This window comes from Canis aureus, chromosome 30 (genome assembly GCF_053574225.1).
Source record: "Canis aureus isolate CA01 chromosome 30, VMU_Caureus_v.1.0, whole genome shotgun sequence".
Taxonomy (NCBI): Eukaryota; Metazoa; Chordata; class Mammalia; order Carnivora; family Canidae; genus Canis; species Canis aureus.
The window spans coordinates 5,299,987-5,321,752 of NC_135640.1; the positions used below are offsets into that span (position 1 = coordinate 5,299,987).

General features: G+C 36.8%; 1 long non-coding RNA gene across 1 annotated transcript in view; it reads left to right on the forward strand.

Moving 5' to 3' along the window:
* The first annotated feature begins 1,263 nt into the window (after positions 1 to 1,263).
* Positions 1,264 to 21,766, forward strand: part of LOC144301574 (uncharacterized) — a 78,176-nt gene continuing 57,673 nt past the window's right edge. Inside the window, exons 1-2 of the long non-coding RNA XR_013368340.1 lie at positions 1,264 to 1,406; positions 2,410 to 2,493. This is a non-coding gene — a long non-coding RNA (uncharacterized LOC144301574). The remainder of the gene's footprint in view (positions 1,407 to 2,409; positions 2,494 to 21,766) is intronic.

Genomic DNA, 21,766 nt, shown 5'->3' on the forward strand with positions numbered 1-21,766 from the left:
ATCTATTCTCTTAAATTTTGAAGTTCATGATATCATTTTGTTAACAGTAAGCACTACATTGTATTGATCTCTAGAACTTACTTAGCATAACTGAAACTTTATATTCACTGAACAACAAATCATCATTCTCACTCCCACAGCTGGTCTCTGGCAACCACTATTGTATTCTCTGCCTCTATAAATTTGACTATTTTAGATATCTCATATAAATGGATCATGCAGTGTTCTTCTGTGACTGGCTTATTTCACTTAGCATAACGTTCTCCAGGTTCATTCATGTTTTTACATATGGCAGGATTCCATCTTTTTAAAGGCTGGATAATATTCCATTATTTGTATGTGACACATTTTCTTTATCCATTCATTTACCAATGGACATTTGGTTTGTTTCCATATCTTTATGCACCAACAAATTGGACAAACTAGAAGAAATGGATAAATTCCTAGATAAATACAACCTACTAAGATTGAATCATGAGGAAACAGAAAATCTGACAAATTACTAGTAAGGATATTGAATCAGTAATAAAAAAAAAAAAAATCCCCAAAAATAAAAGTCCAGGACCAGATCACTTCACTATAGAATTCTACCAAAATTTAAAGGATTAATGTCAATCCTTCTCAAATTCTTCCAAAAAATTGAAAAGGAGGGAACATTCCCAACTTATTTCATGAGGCCAGCATTATACTGAAATCAAAGCCAAAGAAAATAATATTATAGGCCAATATTCTTGCTGAGAATAGATATAAACACTCCCAAGAAAATACTAGCAAACTGAATTCAACAGCAAATTTAGAAGATTATACACCATGTCCATGTGAGATTTATCCCTCAATGCAAGGATGGTTCAACATATACAAGTCAAGAAAGATGACACATCACAATAACAAAATGAAGGATAAAAGTTACATGATCATCTCAATATTTGCAGATAAAGCATTTAACAAAATCCAAAACCCTTTCATGATAAAAGTACTCAACAAATTAGGTATAGAAGTAATGTTTGTGGCTTTCAGTGATGAGTGCTAATCTAGAAAGATGGCCCTGACTGAATATCCCTCCCACATGTGCTCCTATAGGGTTCCAGAAATTCTTTAATGCCCTGGTGCAGTATTATATAGAACAAACAAATGAGCTGATGGGCAAAAGTCCTAGGGAAGATTGCCAAGGGCAGAGGTTTCAAGATCGAAAACAATGGCTGTGTCCATTAGCCAGGTCAGAGCAGCAAATGTAGCCTCACAGTTCAAAGGCCACAATGAGACTTACATCACCACTAAATTCAGCAAGTACAGAGGCTGATTGCAGAGATAAACAGGCAGAGCCCACTGGAGGCCAGCATGGATCCTGTATGTCTAGATGTAAGCTCTTTATCCATGAGATACATCAGCTAACTCATTAACTAAAGGTAATGATACTATTCTGGTTTGGTCAAGATCCTCAAAGCAACTATTTTTAAATTCATGTACATATATAGAATTCAAACATTAATGTCTCTTCCAAGAGAAATAACCTCAATTTTATTTTAATTTATAACTTTTAATGTGTACTTTTTACTTGAATTATATCAATTTCTTTGATACCTAGATTTTTAAGAAAAATCAGAATAGCAATTTCAGAGTTTTAGTATAATTTCTCTTTTAAGTGACACTTTATTGTACTGACATCTAGTCATAAATTTCCAAGATTAGACCTTGTATTGTCCACTGACTTATAAATTGTGATAAACTCCATGATCACTAAATTTATGTTAAAATTCTTGTTTAAAATTTTATTCTCTAGTATACTGGAAATACTATTTAATTATATGAGAATGATTATATTAATGAAATAGTATAATACTTGCAGTCAAATTTCAAGTATTGATTTGTATTTTGATGATTCCCACAAACAAGTTAATCATTTTATTACTAGAAAGATCTTTAAGATAGTGATATCTTCCATACCACACAAATTTCTAATTTGTATCTTTGTACATTTTTTAAAGATCATATGATAAAGTGATTTGGGGCAATTAACAGGCATTACATAAGATAAAATAGAGTTGTAGTCTGATATCTACTAAAGAATATAATCTCTAAATGTTGTTTTTGAACAATGATATCATTGTTTTACAAATATATTGAAAAAGTCTAAAAAATAAAAATTAAATATATTTTAATTACTACCAATTTTGTCTTTATGTAAATTTTATTTATTTATTTATTTATTTATTTATTGGTGCAAAAAGATGGTTTTATTAAAGCACAGGGACAGGACCCCTGGGCACAAGGAGCTCTGCCCTAGAATTGTGCAGAGCAACTAATTATATACTACAGAGTTGTGGGAGGTAAAGACATGGGAAGTTTACAAAAGAACTTTCATATGCCAAAAAAGACCCACAGGATACTAGGGGTTGTTTTTCCTTCTAGGGAAGCATCAACACTAAGACAGCTGGGAGTTTCCTGGAGAAGTTCATACTCTGACTGCCTCAAATATTTGTCAACGGGCTGCAGGTTATAAGGAAATTTTATTTTATCTACATTTCCTTGTCTTTGTTCCCTACATCACAATGAATTCAGTTTATCATCCAAGCAAACTTTAGTTTCAGGTTACCAAAGACTTTGAAAACTATCTTAATCTCTCATGACAGGGATGCGGGTGTCTCAGGGGTTGTGCGTCTGCCTTTTGCTCAGGGTGTGATCCTGGGGTTTGGGATCGAGTCCCACATTGGGGTTCTTGCAAGCAGCCTACTTCTCCCTCTGCCTATGTCTCTGCCTCTCTCTCTCTGTGTCTCTTATGAATAAATAAGTACAATCTTTAAAAGAAAAATTGCTCATGAGAAATTTGTGAGACAGACAAAATCAGCCATCATTTTAAGCCATTTTTTTTTCTTTGGTGACAAATTGCAACAGAGACCATAATGATGTAGTTTTGGAATATAGGTGAGGTTTGATGGGATGAGGTCTGGCGCCGATGATCAAGAAAGAATTCTTGAAGGCAGCCTGGGTGGCTCAGCGGTTTAGCACCTGCTTTCAGCCCAGGGCGTGATCCTGGAGACCTGGGATCGAGTCCTACATGGGGCTCCTTGCATGGAGCCTACTTCTCCCTCTGCCTGTGCCTGTGCCTGTGCCTGTGCCTCTCTCTGTGTCTCATGAATAAATAAATAAAATTAAAAAAAAAAAGAAAGAATTCTTGAGATGTCTTTGATGCAAAATGGTGGTTTTATTAAAGCATGGAGACAGGACCCATGTGTAGAAACAGCTGCACTGGAGTTGTGAGCAGGAATTGATTATATACTTTTAAGTTAGGAGGGCAGAGAGAAAGGAAGTTTCCAAAAGGATTTTCATATGTGAAAGACATACAGGATCCTAGAGGTCTGGCTATTGTCAGGCTAAGGTTGCTTTTTGCCTCTAGGAAGGCATTAACCTTAATGCAGTTTTGAGTTCCTGGAAGAGTGTCATACTCTGCCTTTTGCAAGTATTTGTTAATTGGCTGCAAATTGTAAGGAAATTTAATTTTACTTGCATTTCTTTTTACCTTTGTTCTCATCATGTCTACTCGTGGAATGTATTCTTCACCATTGTGGTGAAGAGTCCAGTCTCTGCAGGTAGACACACTTGGCTTTAGGAATAAGGCACCTTACCTCACTGTACCACTCTTCCTCAACTGTAAAATGGATACACCAACTACATAGAGTAGTTGCCAAAATAAATATTGCTAAATTATTTTTTAAAACAGACAATTGTGATCCAGCCACTTTTGAAGGTAGTTCGGCAGTTTTGTTTCAAAACTGAATGTGGTCTTTTTTTGTTTCTTTTTGTTTGTTTGTTTTGTTTTTCAAAACTGAATGTGGTCCTAAGATTCAATCCAATAATGACACTTTGGGTAACTTATGTGAATACTAAATATATACACAAAACCTGCTGTGAATATTTAGAGCAACTTTATTCATAATTGCTAAAATTTAAAAGGAACCAAGATAATCTTCAATAGGTGAATGGATAAACACACTATCCATAAAGAAATGAGTTATCAAGCCATGAAAAGAGTGGATAAATCTTAAATGCACATTGCTAAGTGAAAGAAGCTAGTCAGCAAAACCTACATATTTTAAAATTTCAATTTTAATGCATTCTGGAAAAGGAAAACTACAGACAATTAAAAGACCAGTTAGACAGTTAAAAAAAAAATTGATGGTTGATAGAAGTTCAGTGGTGGGGGGAGAGAGGGTTGACTAGATGAAGCGCATGGAGTTTTTTAGGGTGGTGAAACTATGCTGTGTGATACTGTACTGGAGGGGTATGTCACCATGCATTTGTCAAAACCCACAGTATGGTAGAACACAAAGAGTGAATCTTAATGTGTGCAAATTAACACAAAAAGAATTACTTAGGAGGTCAGTGGAATCCCAGGATGGAATGCAGATTGTGATAAAACAATCTTAACAGTTCAATAAATGTATGAAACAGCCTTGCTGAAGAGGATGGGAGGTAAAGATGATGAGAGAAGTAACATGTCAAAAAATCAATTGACCATATGTGCGAGGGTTTACTTTTGGTCTCTTGGTTCTAGTTCATTGGTCTGTAAGTATATCCTAGTGCCAAACTGATGAGGAAGCAGAGAGAGTTGAGGACAAAGCCCAAACTGACCCCCCAACCCCCTACTAGGATATAGGATTCAGGATTGGTGTGACTCCCTCAGGCACTCCTGGCTGCCCTAAAACTAAAAGAAGGGAAAACAATTAGTTAATAGAGATCACAGTCCTGCAAGACAAGATTCTCCATCAGTTTGCAAATGACTTAGTGATTTACAAGGGAAAAGCATTCTTATTAATAAATAACCTAACTTCCAGAAGGAAACTCCCAGCTATCCTAAGTTAATGCTTTACTAGAGGGAAAAACAACAGCAACTTGACTAAGGCAAAACCTCCAGTATCCTGTAGATCCTTCTTAGCACATAAAAATTCTTTTGAGGGACACTAGGGAGGCTCAGTCTGTTAAGAGTCTGCTTTCGGTTCAGGTCATGATTCTGGGATCCTAGGATTAAGCCCCATATTGGGCTCTCTGCTCAATGGGGTGCCTGCTTCTCCCTCTCTCTCTGTCTCTCTGCCCACTTGAGCTTTTTCTCTCTCAAGTTAATAAATAAAATCTTAAAAAGAAAAAGAAAAAGAAAACAGAGAAGTTAGTGGAATAAATTACAACCCCCATTGCTTCAGCTGTTTTCTGGCTGCAACTGGTACTCCTCCTGTCCCTCTTCTATGTACATTTTAAATGAGTCTAAAGATATAAACTAAAATAATTCAGAAAGCTCTGGGTAAAAGTTCATACAATTGATAAAACAAGTGCCAAAGATATGAATAATATGAATTATTATTCAGGAGATAGTGATTTTGTTTTGCTTAAAGTTTCAGGGGGAAAATGAGAGTCTGAACTGAATCAAAGTCATTTCCTGGTAGATTATTTTGGCATGTGTTCATGCAAATGTATTCTGCATTGTTTTGGCATGGAATAAAATTTCTTAATGCCTTAGGCAAGGGACTATATTACTTGTTATTCCCTATATCTCTTCCATTGAACTCCTAGTAGAACATTTAAGATAAATTTTGTATGATCATGGGAGTAGCACTTGTTTAAACCTTGAAAACTGCATAAAGACTCTGAAATCAATAATGAAGCTTCCCAGAACTGAAGTTCTATAAAAATAAAAATTTTATGATAGCAAAAATAACTTCTGTTGTAGTTGATTAAAATATTGTTTTTAGTGAATAAGTGGGATTGTCAAAGTACTGTCACAGGAATTGTTCTAAGTGCTAAAAAGAGTGAGTGTTGTCATATTTTCAGTCCTCAAATCCTAAACTTTGAGAGCAAAAGCAAGGACTTAACTTTTCAGCTTTAGAAGCTATGACTACATGAATATCATTTAAATTAATTTTAAAGTACTCTATTCTGGGATCCCTGGGTGGCACAGCGGTTTGGCGCCTGCCTTTGGCCCAGGGCGCGATTCTGGAGACCCGGGATCGAATCCCACGTCGGGCTCCCGGTGCATGGAGCCTGCTTCTCCCTCTGCCTATGTCTCTGCCTCTCTCTCTCTCTGTGACTATTATAAATAAAAAAAATAAAAATAAAGTACTCTATTCTTACTATCCACCAACAAAGGAACATTTGAAATAGTTTCAGGAAAGTTTTTCTATCCCAATATATGTTGATATAAAGTAAATAAACTTTGGAAAAACAGCACATTAAATTATTCCAAACAAAAAATTGTACAGTAGACAGAATCCAGCATATGGCTTCAAAAAACAAAGTTTTGAGTTTTTTAAATTGAGAGATAATTGACATGTAACATTGTATAAGTGTAAGGCATACAACATTATGCTTTCATACATTTGTATATCACAATATAATTATCACTGTAGCTTAGTTAACCCCTCTATTGTTTCACATAACTATTACCTCTTTTTTTGTGTGGTGGGAACAATTAAGATCTAGTCTTTTAGCAACTCTAAAGTATATAATATAGTAGTGTTGTCCATAATCATTATTCCGTGCATTAGATCTCCAGAACTTATTTATCTACTAGTTGCAAGTTTGTACCTTGAGAGCTTTTTGAAATGTGTGATGATCTTGGGCATTTGCTGAACTTCTCTAAACCTAGATTCCTTCTGTGTGAAATTAAAGCAACAGTTCCTACCCAACCTGCTTCAATTTGTTGTGAAATACAAATAAGGAAGTATATGGACAATTTTGCAAATTGCATATTGAACTAATGTTTGGTCATCATTGAATGATGAACTTATACTGCTCTCACAAGTTGTCACTCTAACCGGGATCTCTCAAAGAATCTCTGAAGGACTAAAAACAGACATTGCATTGGCCTAGACCATGGTATATATCAGTATATTTTTCCTTTTTCTCTTTCCTGCACTTCTCTTGCCTCTCACTTTTCAGAGAGGACACAGATCATGAGCAAAATCAACAGCAGAAGGGGTTTTCCTATATTGAAGCCATAACCTGAAGAAATAAAGATTATAAAAAGAAATTAAATAGAAGGTTGAATATTTAGGAAAGGTACAGATGAAGAAATAAATATGAGATTCAGTTCAAGAGGAGGAAATAAATTTCATATAGAAAAAGGACTGGGGCCGCCCAAGAGGCTCAGTGGTTTGGCGCCGCCTTCCGTCCAGGGCCTGATCCTGGAGACACTCTGCTCAACATACCCATCACAATGCCATGGGTTGGTTTTTCTTTAACATATTTGAATAGAGCTTGTACTGCCTTATGCTTGGATTATACTGTACCTTGATGCTAACTACATTCCACATCCTCATTTTTCATTTCTCCAAATTCCTGACCACCATTACCAAATTATTATACACAAATCAGTTTTTTACCCCACTCTCTCACCTGAGGAACTTCACAATCTTATTTCCCATAAGATGGAACTTCAGCTCCATAACTCCATCCTTTACAATTATGATAATGATAGAACTTTCTCCTTTCCATCAAGATTCCAGTACACATTTTTCCATTTCCATCCATTGTGGGTTTTTTTAATAATAAATTTATTTTTTATTCATGTTCAATTTGCCAAAATACAGAATAACACCCAGCGCTCATCCCGTCAAGTGTTTTCTTTACAATAGTACTACAAACTCATCTGGCACTTTTCTATTTCCATCTTTTTAATTTTGCCTAGTCCTCTGCCTTTTCTTACCCCTTTCCTTTTCTTCATTTACTTAAACAATACCTGTTAGTCAATGTGTGCCATTAAGAGCACTGGCCCCAGAGTCAATGCTCTTTGTTTATATTAATCTATGAATTGGATTCTCCTATATGAACTTTTCCTTGAATACTGCAGAATCGATGCTATCCTTACCAAATTAAAATTTGAAAATCACATTTAAATTCTCATCATACTGCTCTAGGTCCCTGTTCTATCTACTTATTTAATGCTTATCCTTTATTTCCTTGAATAACTATGCCTTAAGTTTGCTGAGAACTGGCATAATGACTACTAATGGCATATTTAAACCACATACAACCTAGAACTATACTCTGTGTGGAACTGACATACAAAAACATATTTTTCTTTTCTAGTATAAGTATTGGAGAAAAGGGGGCCACTGATACTTTTCAAAATTATTTCTATAGTATTTAGGACAGCCAAGAGGTCAAGAGGTCAGTGACACTGTTGAAAATCATTTTATAGGGTTTAAAGAAGCATTGGAAAAGCTAGGCTGGCCTGCACTACAACTTCACTTTCTTGATCTATGTCTTAGCATCCTATTAATACAGAAAAGCCAAGATTGGTACACGGGAATTTGTATGGGAAATAGTGATGCCTTTTTCTAAACTCAGAGAGGCCACGTGGAAAACTTTGGTATATATGTTGCATTGTATTAACCTCTGTGAATTTTAGGGCTCGCCTTGCAAGGTTGCCATCAAGAGTAGCAACATAAAATAAACGATATTGGGCAGCCTGGGTGGCTCAGCGGTTTAGTGCCGCCTTCAGCCCAGGGCATGATCCTGGAGACCCGGATCAAGTCCCACGTTGGGCTCCCTGCATGGAGCCTACTTCTCCTTCTGCCTGTGTCTCTGCCTCTCTCTCCTCTCTCTTTCTGTGTGTCTCTCATGAATAAATAAATAAAATCTTTATAAATAAATAAATACATTTTTTCTTTTTTTAATAGGATCATGTCCCGCGTCGGTCTCCCTGCATGGAGCCTGCTTCTCCCTCTGACTGTGTCTCTCTCTCTCTCTCTGTGTGTCTCTAATGAATAAAAGCATTTTGAAAAGAAAGAATAAATGATATTACCCAAGCAGCAGGTGATCAATGATTTGTAAATATAAAGTTAAAAATTAGCTGGGAAGAGGTTCATGGTTAATGAACATTTTAAATTTCTGTTTTACTTTTCAACTTATTTGTCATCAACAATTAAGATTTCACAATTTAATTTTGTTGGATAACTTGCTCACTTTATCGGAGCTCATTTTCTAGAAAGTAAAGTATTGGAGAGGCTATAATACACATATGAGAAACCATTTTTAACATTAATAAATGTTGATACAGTTTCATTTTTACAAGCCATAGTGTCTAAAAAGAATTAATAACAATAGCTACTCTGCAGGGTGCCTGGGTGTCTCACTTGGTTAAGTGCCCAACTTTTTTTGTTTGTTTGTTTGTTTTAAAGATTTTGCTTATTTATTCGTGAGAGACACAGAGTGAGAGAGGCAGAGACACAGGCAGAGGGAGAAGCAGGCTCCATGCAAGGAGCCCTATGTGGGAATCGATCCCTGGTCTCCAGGATCACGCCCTGGGCTGAAGGCAGTGATAAACCCAGGCTGCCCCCATGAGAGACACACAGAGAGACAGAGACAGAGACAGGCAGAAGGAGAAGCAGGCTCCACACAGGGAGCCCGACGTGGGATCGATTCTGGGTCTCTAGGATCAGGCCCTGGGCCAAAGGCGGCGCTAAACCGTGGAGCCCCTCGGGCTGCCCAGTGTCCAACTTTTGATTTCAGCTCAGGTCTTGATCTCAGCATTTGAGTTCAAGCCTTGCCTTGGGCTCCATGCTGGGTGTGGAGCTTTAAAAAAGAAAAAGAAAAAAATAATAACAGCCTTTCTGCATCCTATGTTTTTTAATTTTAGGAATATTCATATCCATTGAGGTCAATTTCAAACTGAGGCAGAAGAAAATCCAAATGCATGATTGCTAGATGGAACTTATTTCAATGATTACATTTTGAAACTTTTAGTTGCAGTTCTTTAAAACAAATATTTAATTTAGTATTTCCTGATTCTTTTCCTTTGTGATTTGAAAAAAGATCATATGATTCGTAAAGAAAAGTGATTTAGTAATATTTTCATTTTTTCTTTTCAGTAGTGTAAGCACAAAATGCAAAGTATACATTATACTTTGGGGAATTTTTGTTATTATGAAACTCTATCTAAAAGTCTAACCCATCAAAAGTGATAGGAGAATAGGCTTTCTTCTATATATTTTTGAAATAATATGTTTCTCCTCTTTCCAAATTAGCCTGGTTTTAAAAGTAAAATATCTATTAAACAAAGTAGGAGAAACAAAATATATAAGATCATCAGGACCTACAAATATGAAGTCAATACCAGTGATTCCAGTAATGACTATCGGATTGAAGGCTGAGAGGAAGATTGAGTCACTTAATGAGATAGTTCAAGGCCAAAAGAGAGAGTGGTTCAAAACTATCTACTAGTGTGGAAATTGCAAGGATATAAAGGAGTGATTGTTCCCTGTTATTACAGCCTTATTTCATACAACATTTTGCCCTTACAACAGCCAATGCAGTACTAAGAATAAAGCATATTCTCAACAAATACCTACTGAGTTGGATTTAACAAGAAACAAGCATTAAAAACATCAAGTAAAATTTTTCAGAGGAATGAAATCCTCAGGGAAAAAAAATAAGTTGGTAGTTTTCAAAAGACTTAAAATTATGGGTAATTATTGCTTAGTTTTCTCTCAACACAAACTCAACTTATCCTGCACTGAAAGGATCTGAGGTTGAAGAAACATTCAACAATGGAACTTGAACAAGATGACTATTCAAATACCTAAAAATGCTTTATGAACATACCTGAGAAAAATCATTGATTTACATCCTTTTATTTTGTGAGTCTCTTGATTGATTTTCACAGATACACTTTTTTTTTTTAACTGATTTTGTGTTTCTTGCTTTTCTCACTCTTACTTACAATCTTTGCTTTCCATCAAAGAGTGCCCTTTCAGCTGATTGAATGGTCCTGAACTTTAGCTTTTGCTCCTCTAGGAAACTCTTTCTTTTCTGAATGGTAGCCCTACTGGATAGAGTGTTCTTGGCTTCATATATTTTTTCTTTTCAGCACTTTGATTATATTCTTCCACTCCCTTCTGGCCTGCAAAGTTTTTGCTGAAAAGTTCCACTGATAGCCTTATAGGGTTTCCCGTGTATGTAATTGTCTTCTTTTCTTTTGCTGTTTTTAGAATTCTTTATCACTACTTTTTGCCATTTTAATTACCATGTGTCTTGGTGTGGATATATTTGGGTTGATTTCGTTGGGGGATCTCTGTGTTGCCTGGCTCTGGATCTCTGTTTCCTTTCCCAGATTTGGGAAGTTTTCAGATATTATTTCTTCAAATAAATTTCCTGTCCCCCTCTCTCTGTCTCTCTCTCTTCTTCTGGAATCTATATAAATGTAAATGTTACTATGCTTGATGGAGTTGCTGAGTTGCCTAGGGTATTCTCATTTTGTGGATTTTTTTTTTTTCTTTCACCTGCTCAGCTTCTTACTTTCCATGACTCTGTCCTCCGGGTCACTATATTGTTCTTCTGTTTCCTCTAACCTGGTATTTATTCCATCTAGTGCAATTTTAATTTCATTTCCTGTGTTCTTCGTCTCTGATTATTTTTTTTTTTACCTCTTTGTTAAGAGTCGCACTGATGTCTTCCACTCTTTTCTGAAGTCCAGTGGTTATCTTTGTGATCATTACTTTAAATTCTTGATCAGGCATATTACTTATATTCATTTTGCTTAGGTCTCTTGATGTGGTTTGCTCTATTTTATTTGGGACATATTACTCTGTCTTTTCATTTTGACTAACTCTATGTTTTTGTGTTAGGAAAGTCCGCTTCATCTCCTGCTTTTAAAAATAATGGCCTTATGAAAAATAAATCCAATAGTGCTCTGCAGTGTAGTGTCTCCTGTTCCCTAGAACCTGGCACTTCACGGGTTTCCTATGTGTGTCGTGTGCACCCTCCTATTGTGTCTTGGCCGCTTTTCCCTTCAGCCTTGTCATCTGCTCTCTTTGCCTGTTGTGGGCAGTATTTGATCCCCTTGGTGTTAGTGGATCAGTCTGGGCCCTCCTTGGGTTTCAGCTTAATCAGACCAGGCATTTTGCCAGAGATACACTAGCACCAAGCCACTGGGTGCTTTCTCTGTGTTGGCCCCTGAGAGATTTTTGTTGGCAGGCAGAGCCTGCAACCGGACCAACTGTCTGCATCCAGACCACTGCTGGGGCCATCCTTGGACTGATGTATGTGATTATCTTCTCCTCTCCCCGGGACAGGGATTACTTTGGAGTGGTGCTGGCCCCTGTTGGGGCTGCTGGCACATTGCCAGGCTTGTACTCCTGGTTTGAATTGGTTCTAGCCAAGACCTTATTGGAGGTGGCAGAGGATGCAGTGCTGGCAAGGTCTGCACACTGACAAAGGGGATATACCACAACTGCCAGTCCAGCTGGCCAGGGTGGAGCTGCAGTTTTAACAAGATTCTTGCCAGTTTTCTTGTGAAATGAGACCTGCCGCCACTGCCACTGGCCAGGGCAGAACCCACAAAGTGTGAATGGGTGGGGTGTGCAATTTTAACAAGGTACATGCTGGTCTTCCAAGGGAGGGGGCCTCCTGCTGCCAGGACCAGGGCCCTGCAAAGCAGACAGGTGGGGAGATGCAGTGCTGGCAAGGTTGGCCCTGCACTGGCTGTCGGGGGGAGAGGCCTTGCTGCAATGGGACTGAGGGTGGCCTGCCTGGAAGGGGTGGGTCTGTAGAAGCCCTGTGGGATGTGGGGCCAGGTAGGGCTTGGTGTAAGTAAGGTAGTCATGAGTTTCTGCTGGGGGATGGGAAAGGGACATGGTGCCTGCCAGCTCCTTTGTTCCTGGATAGGTCCCACAGCACACCCTGCACCTTTGGACAAGCTCTGTATGCCATAGGCATTTTTCAGACTGTTCCTTCTATGTTGTGTCTTTGCAGGCTGTCCTGTTGTCTCTTTAAGGGCATGAGCTTGGCTTCCTTTCATCCTCTGGGCTCTCCCAGAACTGAGCCCACTGATTTTTAACTTCCAAACTTGAAGTCTCACTGATTTTAACAACAAAATTCGGCCTCTCTGGTTTTCAAAGACAAATATTCTGGGGATTTGTCTTCCCCTTTTCCTCTCCCCTCTCCATGCCCATGGCTCCCTCCCTCCTAGTAGTCTTGGAGGTCTATTTAACTACCTATTACATTTCTGTCTTTTTTACCCTTCTTGATGTGGCCTTCTCTACCTTTAGTTGTGGAGTTTTTTTCTGCCAGTCTTGCAGTCATTTTCTGTGTCATTTACACGGATGTGTTATCTTGTACCTGTGGGAGGGCGTGAGCTTAGTATACTCCTACTTTGCCCTCTTCCCACCTCTCCAGACAAATACTTTTAATTAATTAAAAAAATTGAAACAATTAAAGAATAACCACTTACATCAAGTCAAAAGAAAAACAGGCTCTTCTTATTTAGATCATTAATTAATCATTGTTGGAGTGAAAACAGGAGAAAGTCTGCAAGGAAGATATTTAGGAAATGTTTAATCTCAGGCCTGCACAGGTAACATTTTTAAATGGGGATAATGAAAGTCAAAGAAGAGAGAGAGCAACACAATGATTCCAGTGGTTTGGTAAATGGGGCTTGAAGAACTTAACATTTTTGAGTTGCTTTTTTTTTTCACTTTGACATTTTATAACTACCACTGAGTGGGAGTATAGAAAGGCATCTTTCCAGACTACATTTTCTGGCTACCTTGTAAAATTATGAAATACTCTGTTAGGACAGAGTGGCAGCTCCATCTGTTAGCTCCCCTCATAAAATAAAACCTGAACACACAGTACTGTGTTGTCTGAGTAGTGCTAATATTATTTGAGTATGCTATCTAGAAGAAACTTGTATAGAACATTTCTAAATATTATTCTTAGATTTTCATGAGAAAGATGTCATCTTATAAATATTTCATCTTATAAATATTACTCTCAAAATACTCTTTTTTCTAAGAAAATATTTCTCTTCTTTGTCAAAGAAATATGCTGTCCCGTGCTTTGGATAGGTTTTGAATGTGTAGAAGGTATAAATTCTCATAACTACAGAGAAGATAGCAATTGCCTGAATGTATTTATCAATATGCTGTAAATAAAATCATTGTCTGAAGAATTTATTATCCAATCTTACACTCTTTGCTAAACAAATATTTAGATGTGTAGTTCACTGCAGCTGGCTTACAAAAGAAGTAATAATATTAACCTAGTATTGGGATGGAGGGCTCAGATGAGTTATGGATATAATTGCCATTGAAATATAAATTACTAAATAAGAGACCTACAAAGAAAATAGGACTCTTTAATCACTGTTTTAAAAGAAAGGAAGAGCTACTAATAGTTACCAGAGTGAAAATAGATAGACAAAGCATAGACACAGGGCCAAGAGGAATGAAAGTACCTGAAACAAACAACAACAAAAAAAAATGTGTCCTTTTCTTCTTGCACTCTATCTCATATTTTTTGAGGTCCTTGTACAGAAAAATGAAAACTGGCAATTGTTAATAGTCATGAAAAGACCTATAAAATGTTCCTGAACTTCTCCAGAAACAAAGGCACTGGTTGGCATGGGGGCAGAATTTTCAAAATGTTTTTTAATCTTTGGAAGAGAGTAAAATTTGGTAGCTAGAAAAAGAAATCTACCATCAAAGTAAATGCATGTGTGGTGAAATACTTTATAAAATTAAAGACTATAGACTTGGACCCCTCTGCCATTAATGAGAACAGATTTCATTCTAATTTCTTCATTACCTCTATACCTACTGTTCCCTTCACCTGCTGCCTCATTGTTACCTATAGGCTAACTGAAGTTAATGGAATGGGAGGCATGGCTACCACCAGATAAATTTCTGGCTTCAGTGGAGTTCTAGTGCATTTTTTCCCCTTAAAACACACATGAAAAATTGTTAATAAAGTTCCTCAGAGGAAGGAATTAGAATTCCTAAAGATGTATGTGTAAGGAGGCAGTGAGGTGAAGCAGAAATAGGTGAGCTGTCAATGACAAGATGGTTCAGTTCAGTTAGTGCTTTCTGAATTCCTGGACTGGGAATGACCTTGTTCTAAGCACTACTTACTCTAAGGATTTCTTCCTTCAGGGAGCTAGCAGTCTATCAGAAAGGAGAGACAGATAGATAAAATGCTAAATGTGAGAAGGTTAAGTATAATGAGAGTGGAACGAATAAATAGAAATTATGTGCACAGGATTTCCTAAGAACACACAAAGGTGATTCAGGAAGTTTTCCCTGAGAATGACATCTGAGCTGAATCTTAATGGAAGAGTAGTAATGAATGAAAAGAATTGGGAAAGAATGAATAAAAGGATATTTGAGGGAGAGGCAATTGAATAATCAAAGAATATATAGGGGAGAAGAAATTCTGGGATTGGGAAGTATGGTGAGGAGGTTTTGGAGTAATTTTAAGCAAGATAAAGACTGAGAATCAGAACTAAAGTCTTCTCACTATGGATAGAGAAGACATATTAGTTTTAAAAAATGTTTTGGAAGTAAAATTACAAGGCCTTGATTGAAGGAATTGGTTGATGTAAATAAAAAATAGGTATCCAGGATGACTTGTTTATTTTGCATCATCCACAGTGTGGATGATGTGCCAATATGCGAAATGAGATTCAGGTGGTTAAGATGAGGTGAACTTGTTGATCAGGAGTTATCTAGAGAAAATACAAAGATCTATGTCCATCAGGCACTTTTATAGGAAAATATGAAATCCAGAAAGCAGCTAGAAAATTTATACAAGGAGACCAGAGATTTTTAGGGATTTGGTAAGTAAGGTTTAAAGAAATGAGCATTTTTTTAAACCACTTTTCTATGTTGTTGTCATTACACAGCATTTATTACCTGTAGAAAGCATCTTTCCAGGCTGTATTTTTCAGTCATCATTTAAAAATTTAATCCCATTGGCCTTAAAACAAATCTGTGGTTTTCCCTGAGTCTCTTAAGTTATAGAAAACCAGTAATCTTCCATTTAGTTTGAACAAACTTCTTGAACAGAGTTCTTTACAGTTACATTTTTTTTAAATAAATAATCTCACTGCCCTAAAAATACAGCTATAATATCCTAAGCAGTGTTTTAGAGATTTTATTTATTTATTCATGAGAGACAGAGAGAGGCAGAGACATAGGCAGAGGGAGAAGCAGGCTCCCCGGGGGGTGGGGGGCGGTGCAATGCAGGACTCCATCCCAGGACCCCGGGGATCACGCCCTGAGCCGAAGGCAGGTGCTCAACCATTGAAACATCCAGGCACCCCTGTCATAAGCATTTTTTAAAAAAGATTTTATTTATTTATTCATGAGAAACACACACACACACAGAGGCGCAGAGACACAGGCAGAGGGAGAAGCAAGCTCCATGAAGGGAGCCTGACATGGGACTCGATCCCGGGTCTCCAGGATCAGGCCCTGGGCTGAAGGCGGTGCTAAACAGCTGAGCCACCCGGGCTGCCCTGTCCTAAGCATTTTAAAGGTTCTCCAGAGTCCAGTTTTCCTCCCTTTCTATGCACAAAAAGGTAGCACTTCTCAGCTCCCCCAGTAGATGGATGAGGCCTTATGGCTAACTCAGAGCCACAAAATGAGTGCAAATCTAATGTTTGTCACTTCTTTGAGGTTTTGGAGACCTCATGAGCAATTTTCCTGTCTCTTCCCCTGCGGTGGCAGTTGTTGAGGAGATAAATTATTAAGATAGTGGGTCTGAAAAGTGGAAGCAACCTGAATCACTGAACTGTTGCCTGGGGACTGCTGTCATGAGGTTGTCCAGAACTGTAGCCAACTTTGTGTAAATAAGAGATAAACATAACATGTAGGAGTCACTAAGTTTTAGAAAGTATTTGTTATTACAGCATCGATATATCTTTACCCAAGATATCCTTATTGTATCTGAAGCAAAACCTGCCACTTGATTACCTTCTTTCTTGGGTATCTATAGAGTTGAAAAAAAAAAGGAGGGAGAAAATTGGGTAGAGTCAAATGAGATGTTAGTAAAATCCCCAAGACCATTTAACAGACTACAAATATCCATCATGAATTTTTTTATAGTTAGAGTAAATTTAAATATATTTCTCCTTCTTGCCCTCTCCAAGTCAGTGGAGAAATGACTCGCAATAGTTGTTAGAGAAAATGTCTTACTCAGGTCTAATTGCTTACTCAGATCTGCTCAGTTATCTGACATTTCAGCTCTCTCGTTGTTTGTATTCTTTTGTTCACTTGTGCATGTTAAAAAAAAAATAAATTACTGCATTCCCTTTTACTTGCAAATTCTGCTATGTGATATTTGCTGTACGTGAAGATGTTTCTCACTATTACATTATCCTCTTCCTATATCTTGCCCTGAATGTTTCATCTTGGTATTTCACCAAGTATTCCAACTCTCATTATATCCCTTCAGTTGCTTATAATTACAGAATGGATCACAAAGACTGTCTTTGGATATAAGATGACTCTACCCTCTATGAACTACAACCTTTCCCTGAAGGTTCACAATAATCTTAGACTTTCTTTCCAGACTGTTCTAGGATATATTGCATGTGTGTGTGCATTTGCTTCTACATATGGTTAGCCCTGGGTATGTCAGTGAGTGGAAATACAGATTTTCTGTAAGGATTTAGGAGATCCAATGATCCACATTCCTAGTCATTAAAGAGTGAAATTTCATTTTATATAAATACTAACAGGTAACAAAAATGAGATGAGAAACATATATATAAAGAAGAAAGCAGTCTGATGATTCTTTTTTTTTTTTTTTTTTTTTTTTTTTTTTTTATTGGTGTTCAATTTACTAACATACAGAATAACACCCAGTGCCCGTCACCCATTCACTCCCACCCCCCGCCCTCCTCCCCTTCTACCACCCCTAGTTCGTTTCCCAGAGTTAGCAGTCTATGTTCTGTCTGATGATTCTGTCATAATATGGTCTTTGTCTATTTGGAGGGTGTTGAGTAGTGAGACGAATAGTAGTATTCACTAATTAGGTAGGCAATACAATCTAGAGAAGAACATATCTCCTCAAAGATAAGATTAAGCTAAAGTGATTCCTTAGAATGACTAATTTTACCTGATGGTTTTATTATTACTAATAGAAATGTCATTCCAGTTTTTAAAAGTATACTTGGGCATATTGACATCATCTCTGTGTTAACTCAGGTGCACATTTCTGACTGTTCCAAGAATTTTTGGCACTATGCTTTTGGCTCTCCCTATAGTGGTTCAGCCCAGCAATCTGTTCACCCTTCTAGTACTGCTGCCTTTCTTTGTGTCTATTATACTAGACTCCATCAGTAGGTCCTTGGGATGCTGTCTGCATACTATTATCATATGCATGCTTAGTCTTTGATTGCTATTTATATTTAAGTGGTATTACCTAATGGATGGGGTTCCACTTGCTGTTCATTGTTTGTGTTTTGCTCTTCATCCATTAGTAGGTGTTATGGCAAACATTCCTTCACTCAGAGTTGTAGATGTGCCAAGCTCCATCATACTCTCCTTGTTTTATAAAGCATGTTGGGACCAGATGGTATTCTAAATAGAGCTTTTAAAGAGAGCTTTTCAGCACATCATGTTTTAGGAGGTATTTTCTCCTTTTCTGATGAATAGGTGATTTCTAATGAGCCACTTGCTCTTTATTTTTCTTTTTCTAGACTCTTGAGGCATCTTTATGAGTGAAAGAAAATGGAAAGTATATCTACTGCAAACCTCAAAGCATAATGAGTAAATAATAGTTATGTTCAAAGGGCTTTTATGTAAAATTATCTCTTTTTAGTTTTATGACAACCCTTAAGATATGGTTAAAAAAAATACTCCATTTTAAGATGGAAAATGTAAGAATTAGAAAGGTTAAATTCTTTGACTGCTTTCAGAAAGGAAGTCTATCACAGAACTAATGTGACAGTCTTAATATTCATTATCTTAGTTCTTACTCTTTCCAAAGTACTTATTAAATAGCTTCTATGTCGAGATCCAAACCATCAGTACTTGTCAGAAATGAAAGAGCAGTGAGGGAGTATATGTTAATCCAGTTTTTTTACTTCAATTTTATTTTTCTAAACCAGAACACACATCTAAGAATTTGTAATTTATTGATGATGAGAAAATAATGAATGATATGGACATAAGTTCCCAATACTTGATGAAGATTAGGAAATAAAAAGAATACATAGAAAAACATTTCTGCCATAACTATGTTTAGTTTGCACTATACATCTAGCTGAAAATACTTTTACCCAACCATGTTGAGTTGATGCATTCTCTTTTCAAAACAAGTATAAAACTATTTAACCATTGAATGACTTGATCAAGATTCAATTGATGGTGTTTGGTAGATTTAGTTATTTGCCTCTCCTAGACTACTTCATGCTACCATTTTTATTTTTGATCTCTTATAAAGAATCTATACTTATTCAAATGGCCACAGACAATAAAAAGGCTTAGACCAGGGACGCCTGAGTGGCTCAGTGGTTGAGTGTCTGCCTTCAGCTCAGATCATGATCCTGGGGTTCTGGGATCAAGTCCCACATGGAGCTCCCCACAGGAAGCCTGCTTCTCTCTCTGCCTATGTCTCTGCCTCTGTCTCTCTGTCTCTCTCATGAATAAATAAATAAAGTCTTTTAAAAAAAGGGTTTACAACAATGCCTCTAAACCCCAAAAATTCTCTTCCTGCTTTCACTGGATTGATTTAACTTAAATGATTAAAATGGTTTCTTTTCCTGGGGTGCCTGTGTGGCTCAGTTGGTTAAGCATCTGTCTTTGACTCAGGTCGTGATCTCAGGTCCTGGGATCCATCCCCATGTTGTGCTCTCTGGTCAGCAAGGAGTCTGCTTCTCCCTCTGTTTCTCTCTCTGCTCCTGTGCTTCCTCTCTCTCTCTCTCTTTCTCTCTCTCTCTCTGTATACATGCTTCCTCTCTCAAATAAATAAATGAAATCTTTAAAAATAAAATAAAATGGGTTATTTTCCAATTTGCCACATGAAGAACAAATAAAATCTGTTATTAAAACCCTAGGTGCAATACAAAAATGCAATATTATATTTTTAAAATTTTAATCTCAACTAACTGAAATGTAATAAAATATCACAAAAGATAATTATTTACTAATAGAAGCTTAAAATTCAATTGAAATCTCCTAAAATTACAGAGATTAAGAGTGAATGAAAATTTCTAGTCAATATTTTACATTTTTTCAGTGAGTTTATACTGTCATTATATTCCATTTAACAAAAGGCTGCCTTCCAACTATATATCTGAGCATGTCTTGAAATGTTCCAATTTGAAGGAATATGTAAAAGATTCCTTTAAGTTAAATGGTTGGAAATGCACCTGAAGAGTTTGGTATTTTTTAAATTTAAAATAGAATTTTTATTTTGAAGGATCTAAGTTGGGCCATATTGACAAATTATTATGTAGAATTCAGGTTGCTTTCATCATTCAAAGTTTACTTTTTTTCTCCCACATTTTAAAGACCATCCTAATGATAAATATCAGAACTCTCAATCCCTCAAATCCCCTTTAGGTACACACTACCAGGGATAAAATAGACCATCTAGGCAGCGACTCTATGCTTCACTTCTATACTTCCTTTCCACCAAAAATTAATATAAATTTTTGTTATTTTTTTAATTAAATAAGAAAGCTACATTTCAAATCTATGGCTACAAGACACAGCTAGGTGTTTAAACCCACAATAGATACTTTAATGGGGCAAAATCTTAACTAAAACTCAATTCTAAAACACAGTTGCATCAAAGTTGTGACATGGGCACTTTCTCCTTGAATCATATTTTTCTAGAATTGCTTTATCCTCACATATCTCCCAGTAACAATATTTTTTTCTTTAAATTTTATTTATTTATTCACTAGAGACACAGAGAGAGAGGCAGAGACACAGGCAGAGGGAGAAGCAGGCTTCCTGTGGGGAGCCTGATGCGGGACTTGATCGCAGGACCCGAGGATCACACCTTGAGCTGCTCAACTGCTGAGCCACCCAGGTGTCCCTTCCAGTAACAATCTTAAATAAGGGTCATTCTACAATAACTTGGAGGCAGAGACAAATGTAATTCCTTCTATTATGGATTGATATATATTTACTTTCCTAAGACAACTACATAAATATTTGGCTTTAGTTCAATGGATTTGTACAATTAATCAGCAAAAGTTTATTGTGGACTGGCAGCATTCTAGTCTCAGTGTGGCCTACAAGTTAATTCCCACATTTCACTTATATTTCATATGATGTAAGTATATTTCTCAGGTATTGGCCAAATACACATATTCCTTGTCTAGGAGGGAGTCTTCCATATGGCATGTATAATTTGTGGCTCTGTCAGCCTCTATTTCTAGGGAGTCCTCTGCATGTAGGCAGGTAGATAGAAAAAAATAGAACATGGAAAATCCCCACTAGCTCCATATAAGTCCTACCGTGGAAGTGATACACTCTATTTTGTTCATATTTACTGAAAACAACAGCATGCCAAGTACTCTGGGAAATGAGAAATCAACTTCCAATGACAGCTTAGCACAGAAAAATGGAAAGTTATCAACAGACATCAATGTTGTGGTCAATATTAGTAGATGATTTGAGAATGAAAACAGTCATGAAATGAGATGATTTGAGAATGGAAACAGTCCAGCATATTAGAAATTATGGTGTGTACAAATGGGATAATCTTGAGACGTGAAATTTATGTATTTTACAAAATTTTCAATGTCTTCTTCATCTTTAATTTCTAATTAGGGTATGAGTCTGTGAAAATTTTAGGGTTACCAGCAAGAGAAATCATCTAAAACTTGCTTCAAAACAAAAAAGACTTATTTTGAGAACTAATTTAGGAATGTGTTAAAACCCAAGAGCAGAAAGACCCTGGGGAAGACCCTGGAACAAGGAACAGATAAACTCTGAGGGCTTTAATGGTCACTTGTCTCTAATGCTTTTGGTACATTCCT